The 10,093-nt window shown below is 34.1% G+C and overlaps 1 non-coding gene across 1 annotated transcript; it reads right to left on the bottom strand.

Moving 5' to 3' along the window:
- Nucleotides 1-6,541: 6,541 nt before the first annotated feature.
- Nucleotides 6,542-6,644, bottom strand: LOC122122662. The gene has a single exon (XR_006150195.1). It is a non-coding gene; the product is annotated as a U6 spliceosomal RNA (small nuclear RNA).
- Nucleotides 6,645-10,093: the final 3,449 nt, after the last annotated feature.

The following is a 10,093-nucleotide window of genomic DNA, read 5'->3' as shown; positions in this document are numbered from 1 at the left end:
ATGGCTGGAATCCTAACCATAACCTTGACAGTACTCGTATCCCAATTCTAAAATGTATGAAAAATGCTCGTTTTGTGCAAGCCTAACTGAAATTCCACTGGTAATTCTTGAAATAAATTGCAGGTTTTCTGTAAACCCTACAGATTTTTTCACTCTTAACTCTGAATGTATTTTGTTCCATAATAGGAATCATTATACTCATTGATCTCAAACCCTCATATTGTGAAATGCATTGTACTTCCATTATCCCAGCTTTTCCTAAATTCCTAGAACCTAAAAAGTTTCAGCTTTACTTAGTATTTAACATTTCTTTTTTTTTTCTTTTTGTCGGTCGTGGGGCTTGCACTCTGGGCCAGGGCATGATCCCTGAGTTCTTTACCTCATAGCACCGCTTTTGTGTTTTATGGTGGTTAATTTGAGATAAAAATCTCATGGACGGTTTTGCCATTTTTTAAGTTCTGTGTTGATTTCCTTTTTCAAGATTTTAAAGTTTTCATCATAGAGGTCCTTCTCTTCTTTAGTTTAGTTAATTCCTAGGTATTTTATTTTTTGTGGGGCTATTACAAATGGAGTTGCTTTCCTAATTTCAGCCACACTTTTCTCATTGTTGGCATACAGAAAAGCCATTGATTTTTGGGGGTTAATTTTATAACCTGCTACTTTGCCAAAGTTTTGAATCAGTTTGAGTAATTTGGGAGTGGAGTCTATGGGATTCTTTAAATACAAGATCATGTCATCTGCAAAGAGGGAGAGCTTTATTTCTTCTTTCCCTATTTGGATCCCCTTTATGTCTGCATCTTGTCTTATTGCTGTAGCTAGGCATTCTAATACTAGATTCAAGAGGAGTGGAGAGAGTGGGCATCCTTGTCTTGTTCCTGAGTTAAGAGGAAATGGCTTTAGTTTTTCACCATTGAGTATAATGCTGGCTGTAGGTTTGTCATATACAGCCTTTATTGTATTGAGGAATGTTCCATGGATTCCTAATTTTTCCAAAACCTTCATCATGAAAGGGTGTTGGATCTTGTCGAATGCTTTTTCTGCATCTATTGAGATAAGCAAATCTCATGGACTTTCCTGCCTGGGCTACCTTTGAACTGTGATCCTCAAAAACAGCTTCCTGAGTAACTAGGATAATAGGCGTGAGCCACTAGTTTAACCCATTTCTTTACTCTATCCTCAACCCCGGTTAACCAGAAACCTAATCCAAATCACATTCTGATTTAACACCAAATGGCTAATGTAAGGAAAATTGTCTAGATTCTATTCAATCGCACATTTTTTTTGGCTTCTATTTCTTATTGGAAAACTAAAATTTACCGTAAAGCTTATCCTTCCCTAACCCTAATGGGAACAAAAAAGTATCTCTCACTTTAAACCAAATTATATCTGAATGTTTAAAGTAACACAGACTGGTTTTCATTCATTCTTGCCATTCATTCTTCTTAAAATATGTGGCAGTTTTACACAATGTCTTACATGTTTTTCTGATCCTAACCCAGCTCTAACTGGCACACATTTCCTAATCCTAAGCCTAGATGTAACCAAATCATCATGTTAATAGCAAGCCACTTTTTCATATTTATCCTAACTCTTGCTCAGCCTGTAGGTCTAAATTTTACTTGCATTTTGAATATATTTTTAAGTGTTTTTCTATTTCCAGTCAGGTTTTATTGTTCATTATTTTAAAAAATTTTTATTTTGTTGAAAAGGTGCTTTAAAGAAGGATTAGTTACACGTGTAAGGTAAGGAGTACGTTTCTTGTTGAGCATTGTTACCCACTTCTTTCCTGTTCTCCCACTATCAGATCCCTCCCCACTTCACTTACTCCTTCTTCCTCATGGTGTAATCTTCATTTTCAACATAGTGTCTTGTGAGTATCATTGTTGCAATGGGTCATCCTCTGATGAACCTAAATTTTCTATTTCTCTAATCCTGGGATCCTAACCATAATAATAATGATAACTCAATTCAAAAGTTAACAAAAAATATTCAGGTTTTTATTCATCCTATTAATTCTCTGTACATCTTGAATTATCTTGCAGTTTAGCTTCAATCTTCCAAATTAGTTTATATGCGAATCTATAAAGATGTAATTTTATGTGAAAAACAGAAGATCTTTGGAGGAAGGAGTAATGAGAAGGAAATAGAGGGAGTAAAATCCAATACGTTAAATATATTATGGAATTGTCACTTCTGACAATTACTATCTATTAACAAAATAACTAAAAATTAATAAAGAACACACTGCCTTCTAGTGTTCTTTAAGGGAGCCATGATCTGACTTTTGAAAAAAAAACTCGTGCTAGATAAAATTTGTCCATGCATAATTTATATTGTTTGCCAATTATTTAACTTAATGAATAAAAATTTATCGAATAAGATTCTTTGACAAAAAATATAAAACAGTGACTTAGCAATTGCTTGAGAAAAAGTTATTCTCATGAGTTTTAAGAAACGGAATTGATATTTCCCTACAAAGCAATGAATTAGGTTTACTAATCTAGTCTTTGTAGTAAGTTTAGAGAACATAATTGACATGAGAAACAACTAACTGTATATCTTGTTTCTTGAATGAGTGATATTTTAAACATTGTCTTTTATTCAAATAAATACTTAGGTTTACATTTCAAAATAAGTGCAATTTTATCTCCTTTCAGAACAAGTACTTACCCTGCAATTAAATGTACTAGCATATTCAGGTATTTAAAAGCTAAATTTTCTATGTTTTATATGCAGCTCTACATATTCAGAATGACATGATTTTTTATTCATAAATATCTAACCCCAGATTTTTCCTTTATCAATATAAATTTTCTCATGAGTTTGTTTCTCATGAGTTTAACCAGACTGGTTAAAACAATTTCCTGAATTCTAAATTTTAAATCAAATCATTTTTAAGCTTTGATAATATCATTTATTGTCTCTTCAGAGCAATTAAGCTAAAACAAATACTACTTTTTAAACATTTCACTCACATTGTAAAGAATATTAACATAGGTCAAAAAGAAACTAATTATTTCAGACTCATCATATTTGGTGATCTTATTGTGAAGAATGTAGAGAGTAGAAGGTCCTTATACTCAATAAATAGTTTTGGTTAAATTAAATCATATATCTGGATTTCTGATTTGGAGCTTAATCACATGGAAACAGGAAAATAATAAAAAAATTACTTTGGGATCACCAGAAAAGGATATGTGTGCATGTACCACAGTTGCTTTATTAGTTTGTAGTTGAACACTGGACTTCGATTTATATCTTGGCTGTTGTGGTGAATAATGTGAGTAACAATGAACTACAGATACATTTATGAGTTACCCACAGACAAATAATCACATGATTGGTGGGTCAGACAATATTTCAACTTTGGATTTCTTTAGGAAACTGCATACAACTTTCTACAACGAGAACACTAACCTGTATTTTGACCAAGAGTGTAGAAAATTTCCTTTTCTCCACAGTGTCACCAGCCAACATTTTTACCTTTTTAGTTTTTTTAAAGGACATGTTTTTACTGTGTGCAGTACCCAAGACTAGCCTTAGACTCAAATCCTTTTACTCCAACCTCTAATCACTTGGAATTACCAGCCTTTACCACCACACCTGGTTCTTTGGCTATTTTTATGAGTTATAATAGTTAAGATGTAGTATCATAGTAATTTTGAATTGCATTTCTCTAATGACTTCTGCTCACAAAGCATTAAGCCAACATAGACGTTGTATTAAATACAAATTTGTAAATCCACAGGCGATTTTCAGGGCTTTTTGGAAAACATGTCTATTCAGAACTTTTGTCCATTTTTAATCAAGTTTCTTGTTAATCTCATCTTTAATCTCTCTATAGAAAATCAATAATTAATTCAAGGTAGTAGAAAGGAAAAAAATAAGCAGCTCCTAACATTTTTAAATTTTTAATAACATGATATTGCTTAAATCATTTTTCTGTTGACGCTTGAGACTCTATAACTCAATTTAGTTAGACCTTTTATAAGGCTATGTATATTTTATTTATTTTACTTTGTTCTTTCCTGCATGAATAATTTAACTTGGTTTCTTTCAGTCTCATGTAATTCAGATTTCAAACTGAAGAATAAATGGAAGGAAGCAAACAAAAAATATAGTTCCCCTCATCTGATGATGCCTCTACAAAAATGAGGACAGTGTTCATCCTTCTAAGGACCAACGATAGAATATTAAAAAGACAATTTATTCTTCTAGGTCTTCCTTATCTTTGCGATGTAACTTAAATGATACAAAACACAATATACTGCTCAGATACTTTTATGTTTTATCAGTTTTGCACATTTTCATATGGATTTCACCTCAGTCTACAACATTCCTTCATCGTTCTATCCCTGTTATTTTTATATTATCACAACATAAGATAACCAGTTTGATTTACAGCATAAGTTATCCACTGGCTTCCTTGGAAGCAAAGCATGGTCAATAGATATTACTTCTGTTTGCTCACACTACATGTAATGGTTTCTGTACTACTTATCACATTCTATTTGGTATTTAAAAAAGAATGCTGGCTAAACTCAAAGCTCATTCATAGGTTTACGTTAAGGGTTTCACAAGTTTTATGCTCTTAATTCTTAAGATAACATTCGTTATAATGCTAATGTTATTACCATTGTATTGTTGGGAAAATTTATAGTTAAAGACAGTAAGTGCATGGCCCAAAGACACACACAGTGAGGAAGAAAATGAGTCAAAGTTTCCAAAAGTCTTTCAGCAATACCAAAAAGGTGGATAAAATCTCTCCATTCTCTTACACTCTCAATTCAATATTCATATTGCCCAAGAAATAATAGCGTAGCAAATATTACAAATGGTGATTGTTTTCTATCACATTTTGTCTTCAACACAGACTGTGGTGGTGACATTGGGGTATCATGCACAGAGCTGAGCTTACAAATTGAGGTCCGAAGACAGCCAAATTTCTTCTGTCCCACAGTTCCAGTTTCTTTTTTAAAACGTACCAGAACTTTTAAATATCATCACTTACTATCTTTTCACAATCCCCAAACGAATTAAATTGACATATAATCACTCCAAAAGGCTTTCAAATAAGGAGATGATACAACAGGCACCCATAAAGTAAATTTTCTTTTATTTTTAAAATTATTCTAAAAACATTGTGCTGGCTGGTCACACTTATAATCCTATCTACTCTGAATATTTGCTCAGGAGACTGAGATCTGTAGATTACACTTGGGAGCCAATCAGGGCCAAAAAAAAAAAACTTCATGAAATTATTTTTCAAAATGTTTAATGAACTAGCAAAGAGCCAGGAATTGAGATGTAGCTTACATAGTAGATCACCAATCTAGATAGGAAAGGCCTAGCAAGACCTTGAAGCCCTGATTTTTATCTCTGAGCATGATGATATACATGTATGATGTGTGTTAGCAGGTACATGCGTGTTTGCTTGAACGCTGCGGCACTCACACTCACATACATTTATTCAAATTACCTTCATATCAGTGTTCTGCATTAATTTCTTTGTTAGCGATATTATATGGGTAAAATAGAGGAAATAAACTCTTCCATCTCAGAACATTTTTATATGTTTTTTTTGTAATAATACTGTGCAGAGGAGTCACATTTACATGAACAAGGAAACTAGTACATTTCCTAACAAGAATTCTTACCTCCTCCTTTATATTTCCCCTACCATCCCTTCCCTTCCACCTCCACAAGTACACTCCCCTCTCCCTTCCTTCCTCCACCTAAATTGTAAAGTTCATTTTTCAACATAGTGTCTTGTGCATCTCATTGTTACAATGGGTCAACCTGTATCCTTATTTGAGCAATTTTTCCCTTCCCCTCCCCAAATTAGAGAAGCATACATTCAAGATGTATGTGCACCAACTTCAAATACAGAGAAAACAGGGGTTATAGCGTGGGGAGAAACATACAAAGAAACAAAAAAAAATGCCATCGCTCATTATAAGTACGTTAGAAACAATAGCAAGAAAGAAAAAACCACTTGTGTCACTATCTTGGGGTTCAATTTCTTTAACATCATCTTATCTGGTTCTATGTACATAGCTTTTCAACTTTTCTGCTTATCCCAGACATACATTTGTTATTGAAAATAAGGGAAATCATGGGAACTATGAGTCTTTGGACTTGGGTTACTTCACTCTATAAAATTTTTTCCAAGACTTTCCATTTCCTAACAAATTGGGCGATGTCATTCTTTCTGATGGAGGCATAGAATTCCATTGTGTATATATACCACATTTTCTTGATCCATTCATCTTGTGAGGGCATCTGGGTTGGTTCCATATACTAGCTATCGTAAATAATGTTGCAATAACCATAGTTGTGCTGGTAGTTTTAGTATGGTCTTGTTTATGATCATTTGGGTAGATCCCCAAAAGTGGGATTAATGTGTCATAGAGGAGTTTTATGTGGAGTCTTTTGAGGAACCTACATACTGCTTTCCAAAGTAGTTGAACAAGTTTACACTCCCACCAAGAATGCAGTACGGCTCCCTTGTGGCCACATACCTTTCAGCATCTGTTGTTGTAAAAATATGGAATGCTCCACGAATTTTCATGTCATCCTTGCGCAGGGGGCATGCTAATCTTTTCTGTATCGTTCCAATGTTAGTGCATGTGATGCTAAATTAAGCAAAGAACATTTTTTATATATAAAGTATAATTTGTATTGATTTTATGAAACTAGACAATTCAACAAAAATAAGTTCTAAAGAATTATTGTGAAATTTTAGAATCATGTACTTCTTACATAAGCACACATTTAAGAATAAAATCAAGATAGACATGCCAAAAACAAAATAATTCCAGATATTTGTAGTTCAAGAGATGTGTAGGAGGAGGGATTCAATTATTCTATACAAGGCACCTGTCAAAATGAACATTGCAGCAAGTGTTTAGGTTTGTTAAAGTTTTAATGTTTTAGGGCTGGGAAGGTGGCTCAGTGGTAGAGTGCTTGCCTTGCATGCATGAGGCCCTGGGATCTATTCCTCAGCACCACATAAGCAAAAAGAAAAAAGCGGTAAGTGACGCTGTGGCTCAAGTGGTAGAGTGCTAGCCTTGAGCTGAAGAGCTGAGGGACAGTGCCCAGGCCCAGAGTTCATGCCCCACAACCGGACCCTCCCCCCCAAAAAACAGTTTTAATGTTTTAAATATGCTTAATTTTGGGATTTTGCTTATATATGCCAAAAATAGGACTGTTTGGCAGGTATAAAACTTTTTGATAAAGTATTTAAGATTTATGGTAGTAGACATTAAGTACTAAGTATGTACATTTTAGAGTATATGGAAACTTTATTAATGAGAAGTTGCAAAGTCTTTGTGTAAAGAAGCAGAGTGAAGAGTTAAGACTTTAACTATACAGTATTTGTTAAAAATTTAGATTCCTTACTTTATTTGATGATATAAGCCATAATGTACACATGTATGTTACTAGTCACACACATACATATACACATGTATACATGCGCACATGGAGAAAGACACATAATTACAGCCAACACAATTTCCACCAGTTGTTGAATATGCCTTAAACGGAATACTTGGAACAATATATGTTGAAGATGTATTTGTCTCTAATAGTTCATTTACCAATCCTCTTATCTCTTAAAAACTGGTAGTTTTAGAGAGATTTGATTTACAAAATGCAGTACAAGTGATAGCAAGTCACTTGGAAACCTCAGTAAGTATAAGTGATATGGTGTCTCCCTGCTCCTCACGGAATGCTTACTCTTGTAGACACTCTCAACCACCGAAGTAGCAGGAAAATACCCTGGTAAAGAGTAAAGTTATAAGGCTTTAAATGGCATCCTTACTTGAGCTCTTTCCCCAACAACCAGCATGAATTCCTAGGCAGATGTGTGAGTCCTCCGAAAACTGGACTCTACATATACATTTTACTAACCCATGTGAAAATTCCTATATGAGAAATGCTGACTGAGTTCTTGCTGATTTCCTGGCCAAGAAAATAAGAAAAAAAAGAAAGTATTTTTAATGTTTTAAAGTTTGAGAATAATTTTTAACCTGTCAATAAATGTGTAGAACACAATTATACCAACTGATAAAAAAAAGATGGCATTTCATTTATGTGCTCTTGGACTTGGCCAGTGATTTTTAGATATGTCTACAAAAGTAGATTCAGCATAAATCAAGCCAGCATTTCTTCATTTAAGATATAAGGAAAGGATACTGGTTGACCCATTGTAACAATGAAATATACAAGACACTCTACCAGAGGATGGGTGAAGGGGGGAGGTGGGCTGGTGTGAAGGGAAGGGATGGTAGGGTTAAAAACAAAGGAGGAGGTAACAATGCTCAATAAGAAATGTACTCATTACCTTACTTATGTAACTGTAACCCCTCTGTACAGTATTTATAATAAAAATATATATTAAAAACATACAAGGAAAATTTATCCCCCATGTATATACACTTAATCCAGAAATTCGTTACTGAATTCAAAACCTCTTAGAATTAAATTCCTAAATAGCAGTACTACATCTATATACCAGTATAAAATTTAAGCATTTTTATTTTTTAATTTTTCACGTCTCCTTTCTATCTCTCCCTTTCTCTTATCCTATTCCCGTACTTCTCTGAATATTATGTTTTTAATTTGCATAATTTTAAGTGTTTCACTTTTAAGTTTTTAATTTTTGTTTTACTATTTTTCCTTGTCTTTTTTTTCTCTTTCTTTTTTCCCCGGGCTCTACTATCATTCTATCCAACCTATTCCCTGCTTTTAGATTAGGACTAAGTTAGCTCTCCCTCTACCTTTCCACATCCCTCTATTCCTATTTATACCCACATCTCTCGCTAAAACTAATAACTTCTGGTTTGCCAAATTCTTCTTTGCTGTTCATAGCCTATTAATGCATAGTTGTTTGATGTTGAAAAATATATCTGTTGAACTAGATTATATCTGCATGCTTTTGACTGTGCAACTACAGACTTGGCTGATGCTTGCCTTAAGATAGTTTTCTAGCACAAACTGCTGTTACTCTCATCCCAAATGGGCAAAATAACCCAGAAAAACACAAGAAAAATGTCACGTCCGGGTATCTCAACTCCCACTCATGATAATCAGTGGACAGAACAGATAATGAATAATCCAGAGGAGAACTCCCAAAAAGCTCTACAAACAATAATGTTAAACATGATAAATAAAAAGATTGAAAACCTGCAAAGGACTCTGTTTGAGCATGATAGGGAGAGAGAGGAAGCAAACCCAAGATCAAAACAGGAAGCTCATGGGTGTGAGGAAGCTACTCAAAGATAGATAAAGGAATTGCATGAGCAGCTTGAGAACACTCAAAGAGAAATAAAAGAATTGTGTGAGCAGGCTGAGATCAGTCAAAGAGAACTAGAGTAATTGCATGAACGTGAGGAAGCTAATCAAAGAGTAATACAGGAATTGCAAGAGAAGGATGAGCATAGACAAAGATCAATAGAGGCATTCATGGAATCCATAAACAGAGAGCTGAAAGAAGTCAGGGAGTCCACAAAGGGAATGCTGAATGGATCCCAACAGAAGGAATGGAATTCCAAGGAAATCATAACAATCAACTAAGTGAATTGAGAATAAACATTGAACACCAAATTAAGGAAGTAAAGAATTTCATACAAGATCTAAAACAAAGATCCAACAAAGAATTTGAAGTCATAAAAGCCGACCAACTAGAAGGAAAAGAAAAAAAAAAGTAGAAAATCTGGATAGTTGAATAGACCATGAAGAAGATTGAATTCTGAGGATAGAAGACATCCTAGATATTATAGAGAAAGGACATAAAACCATCCTAGACAAATCTAAGAAATATGATAGATCTATTCAATATTCAACCCTTGGAAGACACCATTAGAAGGTCTAATCTGAGGATAATTGTTGTAGAGGAGCACGTAGAACCAGAAGTCCATGGTCTAGGAAATTTGTTTAACAGGATCCTAGCAGAGAACTTCCCAAACATGCAAAAAGATAGGCCTATTCAGATACAAGAAGCTTTTAGAACTCCCAATAGATCAGACCAGAACAGGATTTCCCATTGTCACATTATATGCACAGGATCAATTCAGACCAAGGAAAAGAT

This window comes from Dipodomys spectabilis, unplaced genomic scaffold (assembly GCF_019054845.1).
Source record: "Dipodomys spectabilis isolate Male_0828 unplaced genomic scaffold, ASM1905484v1 ptg000214l, whole genome shotgun sequence".
Lineage (NCBI taxonomy): Eukaryota > Metazoa > Chordata > Mammalia > Rodentia > Heteromyidae > Dipodomys > Dipodomys spectabilis.
The sequence above is the reverse complement of the archived record's forward strand: the minus strand, read 5'-3'. Positions and strand labels throughout refer to the sequence as shown.